General features: G+C 44.6%; 1 protein-coding gene across 1 annotated transcript in view; it reads left to right on the top strand.

Moving 5' to 3' along the window:
* The first annotated feature begins 206 nt into the window (after positions 1 to 206).
* LOC126470248 (uncharacterized) overlaps positions 207 to 16,572 on the top strand; it is a 213,733-nt gene continuing 197,367 nt past the window's right edge. The window contains exon 1 of the mRNA XM_050097959.1: positions 207 to 224. The gene's annotated coding sequence lies outside the window, so the exon portion shown is untranslated. The remainder of the gene's footprint in view (positions 225 to 16,572) is intronic.

The raw sequence follows: 16,572 nt of genomic DNA, 5'->3' as shown, positions 1-16,572 counted from the left end.
TAGTAGTTTCACATAAAATAACGTTCCCTATGAGTACTTTAAACAATTACTGGCAATTGTGTTCCACAAAAACTGTTGTCGGTCTTGTCAATTCAGGTAGGTGTAGGTAGTGGCGTTTCAGCTCTCAACGGATTTACCTCTCAAATATTGGCAATAGCTGCAAGTGTGTTATCTGTGATTACAACATATATCTTTGGAGAAGTGTCAGTAATTTGAATTGGCCGGTATGTAGTTGTTGTTCAGTAAGTTATATTTCGAAAATGTTTGCGAGTTCATATTAAACAGGACAAGTGTAGAAGTAGTAGTTGCAAACTAGGTTGTGTATATCGGGTTTCTTTCTACTATCGACTGGAGCAGAAGCTGCAGTCTTGTTGGCCTGCTCGTTGTTTGTGCCCTTCGCAGACATTCTTCAAATTAATGCTGTCACCTACCTCTGGCCTGACTGAGATTGTCTGTGAGTGTATTCTTTATACCATGGATCTCACTTCCTCAAATCATGCCTGTTAATAGAGTGTCTTCTGTTGCCCATATACTGCAGCAAAGTGTCAGTTTGCTTATAGTGTTAAGAATAGTCTACAGCAGCACTGGAATTTATTTAGCCTACTTCTTTACTCGTCCAAGGATCATTTCACAGTGGTATAGGATTTGTCAAGGTAATACATTGTAAATCAATAGGCCAAAATATAGAATACTTAGCATACATAATATCCGTTTTTGATTTAGCAACGGGTACTAAGCCCTGCCCAAATATTTGTCTACTGCCGTCTGCTGTGAGAACGCTGTGCGCTATAAGCGCTGGCATGCTCTTCCGTTTGTTGGAGGCATCTGAGGGCCGAAATCTGTTAGGGATTCGCGAACAGCATGTGACACGTCGACTAAGTTGTAATGATAGCATATCGTTGTAGTTGCAATTACAAGGTTGGTTGGGGATATGACATTTCCCATGTCATTGATAAATTACGTTAATAATGAAACTTCCTGGCAGATTAAAACTGTGTGCCGGGCCGAGACTCTAACTCTGGACCTTTGCCTTTCGCGGGCAAGTGCTCTACCAACTGAGCTACCCAAGCACGACTCACGCCCCGTCCTCAGCTTTACTTCTGCCAGTGCCCGCGAAAGGCAAAGATCCCGAGTTAGAGTCTCGGCCCGGCACACAGTTTTAATCTGCCAGGAAGTTTCATATCAGCGCACACTCCGCTACAGAATGAAAGTCTCATTCTGGATACGTTAATAATATCTATCTACGGGACCAGTCAGCCAGTTGAGTAAGTGGAAGATTGGATTGCTATAAATTTTTGCGGTATATGTTGTAGTCTGATGATAGACAATGCTGCCGGTCAAAATACTATGAAAGCGAATGTTAGAATGATGGATAGTAAATTTAAAACACTTAACTTTTTTTTACCACCATCTGATAACGAAATTGGGTAAACATTTTACTGTGACGATACAAATATCTGTTCTGTTTAGGCGAGTTTTGCAAGAAGACGAAAGTAGAAACTATAGCATTTATGAAGGTATTTGAATTACTTCTCTTTAGGTTTTCTTTTTATGGAAACCCAGGAGCATTAAGGCACAATAATGGATCATACACACAGGCCTGTTAGCATGAAATGTAAGAAAGTATTTGTGATGAAAACCCACCTCTATAGCAGAGGTCGCTTACATGCGCCTGTGTAGTGGGACTCAATTCGGAGATACGCTGGTTCGAATTCTGGTGGTTGATGAAATTTTCACTGCCTGTATTTGGCAAACAGAGGGAGGAGAGGTGGTGGCATAGAATTCCTGCTCACTGGTCTTTGTGCCAATGTCCTAGATTAAATTCCAAACTTTGGGATTACAGAAGCGTCTGATTCCACCCGTCTGCTTTGAACCATGTCATCAATATGGCGGAAACGACCCCTCTCAACGTTTCCAATATGGCACATGTGAGGTCATTACATAAACACAAGAACAAACACGAAAATACATATGAAAAAAACACACACATCTCCCTTCAAAAATATAATCAAACTAACGAGCTCAGTGCGGGAAGTTGGGGGTTTTTGAGTGGGGACAAACTAAATATAAACACACAAACGCACACACCATGACATCAAACCACACAAAACTACGACATAAAAACACAAAATTCCCACATTCCTTTACACTAACAATACCCATAGCAATCGGTCACTTCCCTTCACCTACATAGGTCAACTGCAATTGTCGATACCACAAAATAAAGACCATTACCCAAAAATTATCATCATTCTGCAACTATCAATACCACAAGACCAATTACCACTGACGATACCAAAACACACGTACGACGTACATTGGAATCGGACACTTCCTTTGGCCTATATAGATCAACTACAGCTGACGATACCAATACAGAGCTACAGTGACACATTGGAATCGGACACTTCCCTTGAACTATAGAAGTCAGTTACAGCTAACGATACCAAAACACATACAGTATACATTGGAATCGGACACGTCAACAACAGCTACTGATACCAAAATGCATCTACAACAAAAAATTGGAATTGGATACTTTCCTTACGTTACAAAAATCGACCACAACTGATGGTACCAAAACATCAAACACCCACACCTGGTATAAAAAACATCGAACAACACATGAAAAACACCACAAAACATTACAACTCGTGAACAACAGACTAAAAAAAGACTTACCACGAAAAAATTCTGGCTGTACACAATAGGTCAGCACCCCAAACACATATTGCCACCCCGCCCCGCCCGCGCCCTCCCCCCCCTCGCGCGCGCGCGCGCGCGCGCGCGCGCGCGCGCGCACACACACACACACACACACACACACACACACACACACACACACACACAATCATAAAACAAAAACCTAAAGCCACAAACATTACCATCACCCCCCCCCCCCCCCCGCCACATTCAAAACCAACTCAACTAATCACCCTTGGCCTATACATTTTACTAACAGCCCTCAAAAAAATGCAATACTCCCCATGGACACTCTTCTGCCAGTAATAGTCATCTAAATGAGATTGGAGGGTAAAACGGTGCCTCTTCCCCCTCCCTACAACTGATTTAACTGCCCCCCCCAAAACCCCTCTATTGTATTAGTGCACGCCTCAGTCTCGTAATACGTGAACTCTGAAATGTGATTGACAACTAAATGACCATAACCCCTCTTCCCCAACCCCCTATAAGATGGAAAAGCTTCTGAAACTACCATACTCCCCTCCTGTATATACTCTTAAATTAACCCCACCAATTCCCTCTTTGTACGCCCCTCCAAAACCTTGAAAATACAATCAGCATAACCCCCACCCCCACCCAAAATAACGGCCCCCACACCCATCAACCAACTGGAGACTTACCCCTCCCATATTTTCTCTTCCCAAACTGCGACTCATTTATATCAACCACCACCCTCGGCTCATCCAACTTACCCCTATACTTAACATATTCTGAACAAACTTCTCTACAAAAAGAAAACCAATCTAAAACTGTCCTCTCACTAACACCAGTCTCGTGCGCACAAAAACTGATGGAGGATCTATAACAAAAATAGTATGTCATCAAGACTAACACTCTCTCTCCCTCTCTCCCTCTCTCCCTCTCTCCCTCTCTCCCTCTCTCCCTCTCTCCCTCTCTCCCTCTCTCCCTCTCTCCCTCTCTCCCTCTCTCCCTCTCTCCCTCTCTCCCTCTCTCCCTCTCTCCCTCTCTCCCTCTCTCCCTCTCTCCCTCTCTCCCTCTCTCCCTCTCTCCCTCTCTCCCTCTCTCCCTCTCTCCCTCTCTCCCTCTCTCCCTCTCTCCCTCTCTCCCTCTCTCCCTCTCTCCCTCTCTCCCTCTCTCCCTCTCTCCCTCTCTCCCTCTCTCCCTCTCGAACCAGGTACTGTGTCTAATGGAGTGCCAAAGGTTATCCCTTCGGCACCACCACAAGTGACACTCCCTGGTTCGAGACGCAGGAACTCTGGCTAACCGCATCTTCTCTTTACAGACACTGCACTTGACTGTTTCGGCCAGCAGTCCAAACATCTGCAAAAATTTTATGAGGGACATCATGTCCTCCCCCATCTCAGCATGCAACCGCGAACTGTTAAATTTCACGGTCATATCCATACCTAACAAAAGAAGCCACAAAATAAACAACTTACCGCACAACAAACAGCAAACCAATAACAACAATAGACACCGCAGAAAGAAAATTAATTGGTGACTCGCTGAAACCAATTTCCGTTCTTCAGTCACTGTCAATACAAATTAATTCCCACTGCGACCGACGACGCGCAAATGAACTCAATACGCGACATAACACGCAGACCATACACACGCCAGCAAAGGACACCTCCAACCACAACAAGACAATGTCTACAAACATGACCAACTCGTAAACTAAACTCCGTGCTATCGTGACGTCACACACACACCACCACCCTTACATCACGGGTCAAGGCCGATGGGTGAGACTGGACGCTTCCATTAACCCCAAACCTCTCTGCAGTGCCTTGTGAAGTGATGGCATGTGACACTGCTGGTGGTGATTCATCCATCGGATGGGGATGTCGAGATTGGCAACCCCCTTGGTGCTATTCGTGAGGTGTGGGCTATGTGCCAGCATTGATTTTCTCTCTCTCTCTCTCTCTCTCTCTCTCTCTCTCTCTCTCTCTCTCTCTCTCTCTCTCTCCCCCCCCCCCCTCTCCCTCCCTCTCTCCCCCCCCCCCTTTGTGTGTGACAGCAGAAACCAATCACTACACTGTACAAGCACCCATCACAGTCATCCATACTACACCAATGCACACGACACTTGAAACTTCATAATTAGTCGGAGGTAGGCAGCCACAAGCCACCTCCACTAGGACCTTGCCATGAGTGGTGTTGCAGAATTCTTGCATCCACTTCCCCTGCACTCATTCCCTGAGTATGGATCTATTTCTTGTGTGTGATGTCATTAACCACTGGTGCTTTGTCAATGTGTCACCTGTGGTGTTTCTCTGTTACAATTAAGTGCAAAGTGCCACTATTCTCTGGACTTGTTTTTATTGAGTAGGTAGTGGGTTGAGTGTCAGGAATTGAAGAGGCTGTTACGCAACATACTTTATAATGGTGGAAGTAAGAGGGGCTACCTTGTTCTTTCTAGTAACACTTTTCACTTTTATTAGGTTGTATTTTATTTAGCTGAACAGGTAGTTCCTCTTTTGTACTTTAATTGAAATATGGTGCGGAGTTCACATTTTTATGCAAACTTCATTTCCGTGAATTAATTGGAACATAGGCTGCCATTTTGGAATGTTTTATGTAGTGTTCAAACTGCCACGGAGACGGACTGGCTTTATTCATCCTGCCTGTGTAAAACTAAACCATGCACAAGATGTTTCTGTGTGAGCTGTTGTAGATGTACTAGTCTTTCCCCCTAAATAAATTTAGTGAAACTGGTTATTGCAGTTTTGGTCGTATGTCTTAGTGAAATGTTACTAACACTCCTTGGTATATCCACCATTTCATATTGTTTAGCATTTGAATTATCTTTGAGTCATTAAATGCCCCAGCCTTATCTAAGTCTGATATAAATCCCATATACTTGAGCATTGCAGGTGTGCAATTTCTGTCAAAATAATTTGCAACATGTCAGTTTACAGGACTAGTGTTTATGGCTGCTTCTTTGCCATTTGTTTTGGGAATCCCTCCTGTATACCAAATTGATTTTCCCCAATACCAAGCTACCACTTTCACTCCCCCAACCAAAGCTGTGAATGATTTCATTTCATTTACCCAGGGACTGCTAAGCCCAGCTTTGTACTATTAAACTTGTTACAACATATGATTTATTATTTATCACATGGACTATGTCAGTATTACAATGAGGGTGGCTGACATCTGCAGCTATTTAAAAAAATGTAGGCTTGGGAAACTTAAGTTTCAGTAACTTATTTGGTTTATCAATAATACCTTCACACATGAAGTTCACACAGTGTTTTGTCATCTTCAGGCACCCATGTGTTTATTAGTGGGATTAGTTAAAAACATTATATCACACCTATAGACTGATAATTGCATTAACATGACAAACTTATAAGACTTAAGTTACCAAATGTTGACATCACTAATGACAAAAATGTTAGCAAAATAAATTCTGATATACTAGTGAGACCTCCACAGAAATTTTGGGATGATATTACTCTTGCTATTAATGGCTGGAAATATATAAAGAACCTGAAAGTTTCGGATCATACTGGGGAAATTGTGTCTGATGAGGGACATAAATACAGATTTGAAATGCGCAATGTATATGGGCTTAATAAAAGTGTTGTCAATAGTTTTGTTGGCTACACCAACTTATAACTGAACTGTCACCTTCAGACCTCAGCTAGACTTTTGGCCACAGTTCATTCTGTCACCACAACCTCATAAAAACATGGATCTAGTATACAAGTAATCAAAAAAATTAATCCCTCAAGGGATCACAGTCTGTTAAACCTATATAGGTATGCTAAACATGATTTGAGTCACCACCCACAAGAAATAAGACATTATAAACACAGCATATGGCAGACATTTACTGAAATATGCAAAATGAAACATTCCAGGCACGTGTGCGTGTACTTTTTAGTGTTAGGGTCTGTGATCTATTTCCAGCACATGAACATAAAATATAAAAAACATCACTTTCCATCATTTTCTGTACTCCCAAACCAAAACTCTGAATCCTAATGAAAAAACAAAGTGAAAATGAGGCTGTAATTTACACAGTTAATAAAGGAAATAGTATTTAAGTTACAACAAACAGAGCCTGTTAAATTAGCAAATGAAATACACAAAGCTCACACCAAAGCATTTGATGTAAAACTTAATATTCTTAGGTTTGTTATTTTTATGATCAATGGGTCATAATTGTGATATCTGGCCGTGCTGTGAAACATCAGTTTACAAATGCCATATACTTTCATAAGTGAAAAATGTGTGAAAATGCTGATCATTTACATTGTTCTCTACATTAATCGTAAACTATGTAGCTAACTCAATATGAAATAATTTACTTTCATTGTCTGTTAATACACAGCAATATGTTGATGGTCAAAGATTTTCGTCTCCGAAGTCAGCTATTGTCCACAATTAAAAAGTTGGTGAATGTACATGTTTTAAGATCTGTAACATGTGATTCTCATCTTTGATAGCTATCAATAAGAACACCTAGGGATGTAGAATATTGTAAATAAGTTATACACAACTGCAACCAGTCACTTTTGTCAATAATAATGCTTTATTACATTAACCGGTTTTTGAACCCTTTCAGGTTCATCTTCAGATCATTTCGGGAGGATCCGGGAAGTTACATCATTACTGGTAGTAACTTCCCGGATCCTCCCGAAATCATCTGAAGATGAACCTTAAAGGGTTTGAAAACCAGTTAATGTAATAAAGCATTATTATTGAAAAAAGTGACTGGTTGCAGTTGTGTATAACTTATTTACATTAATATACAGTCACGGTTCTAAAATATCCGTAATGGATAAGCATAATGTAGAATATTATTTCTCATATTGAAATTTGCCTCATGCAATATTTCTAATGACCTTTTTTTGTCAGTTGGGCAGTATGAGTGTTGCTATTTTCACCGCTACCTAGCACAGTTTGGGTTAACAGTGAGAGTACTATATATGCGTCAAATATGAACACAGTGAAAATTACAATTTTTTTATAAATGCTGTTTAGTCATGCTTCTGCCTCTGCACAACTAAAGGTTATTTATAAATATTATATTTTTGAAAATGTATTTTTTATGTATATATGTAACTCTTGCTGGTAATCTGAACAGTTCTTGATGATCATCTTTCACCAAAACTAGCCACACATTCGAAGAGTAATGTAAACACTGGCTTGTATGTAGAACACGATCAACAAAAAGACAATTTTTGAATTATTGTTTGAAAAGAGGCAGCAAGTTAGTAGACATAACACTCTTTTATTTAGTTTCTGTGATACTGCCACATAGAGCAATGTGGACATTCTCAGACTTCTCTCTTCATTATAATACTTAGTGTTAATATGATACTGCCAAGTTAAAAATTTGCCTCGGGGGTTTTTTGTGGCGTTCATCCGTATCTCATCCAGGGCAGTAACTAATGTATGTCTGTATGGCATGTAGTTTGTGGACATGTCTTTAGACATGGAAATAATAGTTAATACTGCTTTAACTTATAATAAGCACACTGGAGAGATTAGTCATCCCCCGGAGACATCATGCTTACACTGATACCTCCCTCAGTTATACACTGAAGAGCCGAAGATACTTACACAACTGCCTAATATTGTGTAGGGCCCCATGAGCATGCAGAAGTGCTGCAACGCGATGTGGCATGGATTCGACTAACGTCTGAAGCAGTGCTGGAGCAAATTAACACCATAAATCCTACAGGGCTGTCTGTAAATCCATAACAGTAGGAGGGGGTGGAGATCTCTTCTGAACAGCACGGTACAAGGCACCCCAGATATGTACAATAATGTTCATGTCTAGGGAGTTTGGTGACCAGCGGAAATGTTTAAAATCAGAAATGTGTTCCTGGAGCCACTCTGTAGCAATTCTGGACATGTGGGATGTTGCATTTTCCTGCTGGAATTTCCCAAGTCCGTCGGAATGCTCAATGGATATGAATGGATGCAGGTCATTAGACAGGATGCTTACGTACATGTCACCTGTCAGTCATATCTAGACGTAACAGGGGATCGCGTATGACTCCAGCTGCACATGCCCCACACCATTACAGAGCCTCCACCAGCTTGAACAGTTCGCTGCAGACATGTAGGATCATTGGATTCATGAGGTTATCTCCACACTCATACACGTCCCTCTGCTCGATACAATTGAAACGAGATTCACTCGACCTGGCAACATATTTCCAGACATCAACAGTCCAATGACAGTGTCAATGGGCCCAGGCAAGGTGTAAAGTTTCGTGTCATGCAGTCATCAAGGCTACATGAGTGGGCCTTTGGCTTTGAAAGCCCGTATCGATAATGTTTCATTGAATGGTTTGCACACTGACACTTTTTGATGGCCCAGCATTGAAATCTGCAGCAATTTGCAGAAGCGTTGCATTTCTGTCACGTTGAACAATTCCCTTCACTTGTTGGTCACATTCTTCCAGGATCTTTTTCCGGCCTCAGCGATGTTGGAGATTTGATGTTTTACCGGATTCTTGATATTCACGGTACACTCATGAAATGGTCGTATGAGAAAATCCCCACTTCATTGCTACCTCGAAGATGCTGTGTCCTGTTGCTCATGTGCAGACTATAACACCACATTGAAACTAACTTAAATCTTGATAACCTGCCGTTGTAGCAGCAGTAACTGATCTGAGAACTGCACCAGACACTTGTCGTCTTATATAGGCGTCGCCGACCTCAGTGCCATATTCTGCCTGTTTACATATCTCTGTATTTGAATACACATGCCTATATCAGTTTCTTTGACACTTCAGTGTATTACACGAAGTGGTCACCATGTATACCTTTTAATGGTTTTAATTTGCAACACAAGAAATAACTTCACAGATTTGGTATTAATGCAAAAACTAACTTCTGAAGGGAAAAAAAACCCTCTTGAGCAAGTGCTCAAATGAACTAAGTTCAGAAAAGTAACAATCACAGTTTGAATCCTTTGAAGTCTGTATCAGTTTAGTTTGAAATACTGGCACCAAGTCCAACATTTTCCAAGTGTGGAAGATGTAGCAAAACAGCATTCCAAGTCCTTTCCACTCAGCGGCATTACATTTGGCAAAATCCCACTTCAAGGTGATGGTGAAGAATGAGGAGTTGATTGTGGTAACATGTCATCCAGGTGAGGTCTTCCTATTGTGGCAGACGGTGTTCGAACTACTGGCTGCCATTGCAGTGCGGCCCCTAATAGTTATCTCGCAGACTGACACTTCTGTTTGACTGGCTCAAACTTAGTTCCGGCGGCAGTAGAAAATAGTTCGGCATGCGTGCCTTCTATTGATTCGCTGGTAAGTTAGCTGGTTTGAATATACGCCGTGCGCAGACTGAAGTACCACCGATGTGATGTCTGTTGTCCAGGTAGCTGTTGACACCTATTGCACTGCCTCTAACCCTGATAATACAGCCATCTTGCTGAGGAAGCGTGAGCACAAATTTCTCCACATATGCCATATCCTGCTGAAGACTGTCATTGATGACTATATCCTGCAGAGTTGTCAGTCTGTGGGGATGTTAATTGCTATGTTTCACTCATTTTTCCAAACAACCTGATGTTTTTCAGGGGATTAATATTGAGTGATCGAACCAGTTGGGTGAGGTGTAGTAAGGTACCAGAGTGTTTGTCATACCAGGAATGTATACATGCAGCCTTGTGAATATGGCTTTTGTCATATTGGTAGCAAGGAAAATCAACACATAATAATCATGAAGATGTAGGCGAAAAGACAACACTTGGTCATCCAGAATGTTGAAGTAACCCCCCTGCGGGTGCAGGGGCTAGAATAGGCCCGATGTATTCCTACCTGTCGTAAGAGGCGACTAAAAGAACTCGGACACGTTTCGGCCTTTATGTGATGGTCCCCTGTAGGGTTTGACCTCCATTCTTCAAAATTTTCCCGAAGAGCGAGCCTATTGGGGGAGGGGGTGCCTTATGAGGTGCATTGTGTCCGTCGTGCATTGAGATCTTTAGCCCACTTTCTTGTCGTCGCATTGCAGTCCCGCTCGTTCTCCATCTCTTGGGCGAGGACACCTTCCTGGGTGTGTTTTCCACCATGCACTATGCAGTGTTGCTTTCTGCGTCGACGATGACCACGAACTTCTTTGCACCTGATATCCAGCACTGTAGCCAGTCTGTTGTGGTGGGGCCGCAATGTACCCTGTTGGTTGTGCCCCCTGACCACACAGGGATCACTCTGCTGATGCCTGCACCGTTAACTCCCCCCCTATGCCAAGGGGTAGATGTCCATCCCACTGGGGCATCGGGACTCCCGGCAATGGCCATCGTGCCAGGTGGCCTTTGCTGCGGCTGGGTGGGGAGGCCCCTGGTCGGAGTTGGTGGTATCAGGGTGCATGACAAGCGATGAAGTGTAGTCCATTATCTCTTGCTGGTGGTGAAACACCAACAGTCTCTAAGTGATCACGAACTCTATTCAACGCACAGAAGTGCAACCCCAAATTGATCCCCTCCCTGGCCGCACCACGGGAGGAACGTCAGGCTGAAAGTGGATTTTATTTGCCCTGGTACCTTGTATGTTAAAGAGCTGATGGGGAATCTTCCTCAGTTTGGGAAAGGAGGAGAGCTTGTACAAAATGAGATGTGGATCAGTCTTGATCAAAACAGCATCCTCTGCCCAGTCATGGGTGTTAATCGCTTGTGACAAGTTGGGGGATGTTTCTGAAACCATCACGCCCCATGAGAGCTTAAATATGGTCAAGGGTGTCTTATTTCACAGGAACTTTCTTCTGCAGTCCAATAATGAGCTGCACGCCAATTTAGAGCAGCGAGGTGTACATTTCGTCCGGCGTGTCCACTGTGGTCTGAGGGATAATCAGGTTGCCATCGATGCCATCATCGTTTCCTTTGAGGGTGATAGATTCCTCGAGAAGGTCAAGGTGATGGTCTACGTCGGTGATGTAAAGCCCTATGTCCCTCTCCCGATGCGGTGCTTTAAGTGCTGGAAGTTGGGCCATATGTCTTCCTGCTGTACTTCCAGTGTCACATGCCAAAATTGCAGATGCCCATCACATCCCAATACTCCATGTGCCCCACCGCCCATCTTTGTCAACTACGGAGAGCACCATTCACCTTGCTCGCCAGACTGCAGGATACTCCAGAAAGAAAGGAAAATCATGGAGTACAAAACCATGGACTGACTGACCTACACTGAGGCTAAGAGAAAATTGGAACGCCTGCATCCTGTGCGTATGACATCATCTTACGCCGCCACTACAACAGTTCTGGCACCATCAGCTCGGCCAACCCAAGTCACCTCTCAGAGCCGGGAGCATTTCCCTCCCTGTTGCTTCTGCACCACCCACTTCGGGAGCAACACCGCCCCCCCCCCCCTCCCCCAAGCAGCAGGGACGTCTGTCCCCACTTGTAAGCCCGAGAAGCATAAGTTTTCTTCGGCTTCTCTCACTGGGAAGGGATCCCTTGGGTCAGTCCCTTCTCAGGTTTCTGCTAGTGGGAAAGACGACACCCGCCAGTGGCTGAAGTGCCCAAAAGCAGTTGGTCATAGGGCTAGATCTTGCCAGACCCTCAGGCACAATGGATATAGACTGCTCAGGAAAAAAGTCGGTGGCAGCATGTGACCCCAAGGCCTCATTGAGTGTTCCATCCCTTCCCAGTCTCATGACGACGTCATCCTCTAGTAGAATTGTAGCGGTTTTTTCCACCGCCTGGCTGAGCTACGGCAACTGTTAAGCTTCTCACCTGCTATCTGCATTGCTCTCCAAGAAACCTGGTTCCCAGCAATGTGGACCCCTGCCCTCTGCGGCTATAAGGGATATTACAGGAACCGTAGTGACTATAATAGTGTGTCAGGTGGAGTTTGCATTTATGTCCTAAACTTGGTCTGTAGTGAACATGTCCCCTCTTGAAGCTGTGGCTGTCAGAATGAGGATGACGCAGGAAATAACTGTCTGCAATGTATATCTTCTTCCAGATGGTGCAGTACCCATGATTGTATTAGCTGCACTGATTGGTCAACTCCATAAACCATTCCTACATTTAGAGATTTTAATGCCCCTAACCCCGTGTGGGGTGGTACCATTACTGGCCGAGGCAGAGATGTCGAAACTTTACTGTCTCAGTTTGACCTCTGTCTCTTTAAATACTGAGGCCGCCACCCATTTCAGTGTGGCTTGTTGTAGTTACTCGGCCATTGATTTATCCAACTTCAGCCCAGGACTTCTCCCATCTATCCACTGGAGAGCACATGTGACCTTTTGTGGTAGTGACCACTTCCCCATCTTTCTGTCACTGCCCCAGCATCAGGCCCACTGACGCCTGCCCAGTTGTTGTTGTTGTTGTTGTTGTTGTTGTGGTCTTCGGTCCTCAGACTGGTTTGATGCAGCTCTCCGTGCTACTCTATCCTGTGCAAGCTTCTTCATCTCCCAGTACCTACTGCAACCTACATCCTTCGGAATCTGCTTAGTGTATTCATCTCTTGGTCTCCCTCTACTATTTTTACCCTCCACGCTGCCCTCCAATACTAAATTGGTGATCCCTTGATGCCTCAGAACATGTCCTACCAACCGATCCCTTCTTCTAGTTAAGTTGTACCACAAACTTCTCCCCAATCCTATTCAATACCTCCTCATTAGTTATATGATCTACCCATCTAATCTTCAGCATTCTTCTGTAGCACCACATTTCGAAAGCTTCTATTCTCTTCTTGTCCAAACTAGTTATCGTCCATGTTTCACTTCCATACGTGGCTATGCTCCATACAAATACTTTCAGAAATGACTTCCTGACACTTAAATCAATACTCGATGTTAACAAATTTCTCTTCTTCAGATGGGCTTCAAATAATGCAGACTGGGAAACTTTCACCTCTGCTGTCACCATTGACTCTCCTTCACATGGTAACATCGATGTGATGGTTGAGCAGGTGACTACAACAATTATTTCTGCGGCTGAAAATGCGATCCCTCGCTCTTTAGGTGCCCGAGGCATAAGTCAGTCCCTTGGTGGTTGCCGCTGAAGCAATTAAGGAGCATCAACGAGCTCTGCTGTGGCATAAGCGCCAACCTTTCCTGGAGCACCTCATAGCATTTAAACGGCTCTGTGCCCGTCTTCGCTACCTTATCAGACGAAAGAAGCAGGAGTGTTGGGATAGATACGTCTTGACCGTTGGGTGCCATATGTCACCTTCCCAAGTCTGGGCAAAGATCAAATGTCTTTTCGGGTACCAGGCCCCAACAGATGTCCCCGGTGTTACCATAAATCGCATGTTATCTACTGACACAAACGTGATTGCTGACGCTTTGCGTCGGAGAATTGCCCCCTAGCCTTTCGCACACTCAAATGGCGGCTATCATTCACTAGACGCCTCAGTGACTCCTACAACGCCCCGTTTACTGAGTGAAGGCTCCTCGGTGTCCTTGCACATTGCCCCGACACAGCTCCTGCGCCTGATCGGATCCACAGCCAGATGATTAAACATCTTTCATCTGACTACAAGGGACATCTCCTCGTCATCTTCAACTGGATCTGGTGCGATGGTGTCTTTCCATTGCAATGGCGGGAGAGCGCCATCATTCTGGTGCTTAAACCAGGTGAAAAACCGCTGGATGTGGAAAGCTATCGGCCCATCAGCCTCACCAATGTTCTTTGTAAGCTGCCGGAATGTATGGTATGTCAACGGTTGAGTTGGGTCTTGGAGTCACGTGACCTGCTGGCTCCATGTCAGGGTGGCTTCTGCCAGGGTTGCTCTACCACTGATAATCTTGTGTCCATCGAGTCTACCATCCGAATAGCGTTTTCAAGAGGGCAACACATGGTTGCCATCTTTTTTGACTTGCGTAAATCATATGACACGACCTGGCGACATCATATCCTTGCCACATTGTGTGAGTGAGGTGGCGTCTCCGGGGCCCATTCGTGATTTTTATCCAAAACTTCCTGTCACTCTGTATTTTCCGTGTCCAAGTTGGTGCCTCCCATAGTTCCATCCATATCCAGGAGAATGGAGTCCCGCAGGGCTCTGAATTGAGTCTCTCTTTATTTTTAGTGGCCATTAACGGTCTAGCAGCCGCTGTTGGGTCCTCCGTCTCACCTTCTCTGTATGTAGATGACTTCTACATTTCGTACTGCTGCTCCAGTACTGTTGTTGCTGAGCCGCACCTCCAGGGAGCCATCCACAAGGTACAGTCATGGGCTCTAGCCCACAGCTTCCAGTCTTCAGCTGCAAAGTCGTGTGTCATGCACTTCTGTTGGCGGTGTTCCATTCATCTGGAACCAGCACTTTACCTTATTGACGATCCACTCACTGTAGTGGAGACATATCGATTCCTGGGACTGGTTTTTGACACTCGATGGACTCAGCTCCCTCATTTTCGTCAGCTTAAGCAGAAGTGCTGGCAGCACCTCAATGCCTTCCGTTGTCTGAGCAACACCAATTGGGGTGCAGATCGCTCTATGCTGCCGTGGCTCTACAGAGCCCTTGTCCAATCCCGAATTGACTATGAGAGTGTGGTTTATGGTTTGGCAGTGCCTTCAGCATTGCATTTATTCGGCCCTGTGCACCCCTGCAAGGTTCGACTAGTGACAGGAGCTTTTAGGACGAGTCTGGTGACCAGTGTACTGGTGGAGGCTGGTGTCCCTCAATTGCAGATCACACGTGCACAACTGCTCGCTAGTTATGCAGCACACATTTGTAGTTCCCCTGAGCACCTGAATTACAGTCTCCTTTTCCCGCCTGTGGCAGTCCATCTCCCGTATCGGCGGCCTGGGTCGGGGCTAACGATTGCGGTTCGCGTGTGGTCCATTCTCTCCGAACTGGAGTCCTTCCCTTTACGAACTCTACTTGAGGTCTGTTCACGTACACCTCCATGGTGTACGCTTTGGCTGCAGCTTCGTCTGGACCTTTCACGTGGCCCTAAGGACCCCATTAACCCTGCGGCTCTCCGCTGTCACTTCCTCTCAATTCTTGAAATGTTCCGGGGCTCTGAAGTGGTTTACACCAACGGCTCAATGGCTGATGGTCACGTAGGCTTCGCATATGTTTGTGGAGGACCTGCGTTCGTTATTACGCCGCAAGGTTTTTCAACTTTGGGAGATGGAATGGCAAGATCTCAGTATGCACAACAAACAGTGAGCCATTAAGTTGACCACAAATGTGTGGAAGTCCTCGATGAGGGCGTCTTGCAGGGACTCTGTGGTTCTCCGCAGGATCCTCATTGGCCATGCTTGGGTGACTCACAGCTACCTCTGGCGCCGTGAAGACCCACCTCAGTGTCGGTGCGGCACCTGGTTGCCAGTGGCCCATCTTATTCTGCTATATCTTTCTTTGGCTGCCCTGCAACTTCATCTTCGGTTGCTGGACTCATTATCATTGATTTTAGGAGACAGTGCCTCGTCGGCTGATTTGTTTGTACGTTTCATCTGTGAGGGTGGGTTTTATCATTCGATCTGAGTTTTTGCGCCTGTCCTTTGCCGTCTGTGTCCTCCACCGTAGTGCTTTTAGGGTGAAAGTTTTAGTGTGTTGCAGGGTGGCAGGCTTTTCCTTTTTATTTTCGTGGTCGGCCAATCACTGTAATCTGCTTCCTTGTTTTACTCTCTTCTATCTGTTTCTTGCATCTCTCTGTTGTTCTCTTGTCCTGTTTCGTTCCTTTTAGTGTTTGTTGCCTTTCCTTTGTTCTTGTGGTCTTTTCTTTCTTTCTGTTTTGTGTTATATGTTTCATCTATTTTATTCTTACTCTTGTGGCATTGTTTTATTAGAAACAAGGGACTGATGACCTCAGTTTGGTCCCTTCCCCCCCCCCCCCTCTTTTAAACCAACCAGCCAACTTTCCAACCGTGTTGAAGTAAACATCCTGGTTCATGTTCTTGGTAACATAAATGCCTATGACCAGGTCATGGTA

The sequence above is a fragment of the Schistocerca serialis genome, chromosome 3 (genome assembly GCF_023864345.2).
Source record: "Schistocerca serialis cubense isolate TAMUIC-IGC-003099 chromosome 3, iqSchSeri2.2, whole genome shotgun sequence".
NCBI lineage: Eukaryota > Metazoa > Arthropoda > Insecta > Orthoptera > Acrididae > Schistocerca > Schistocerca serialis.
This window is presented reverse-complemented; position numbering and strand designations above follow the sequence as displayed.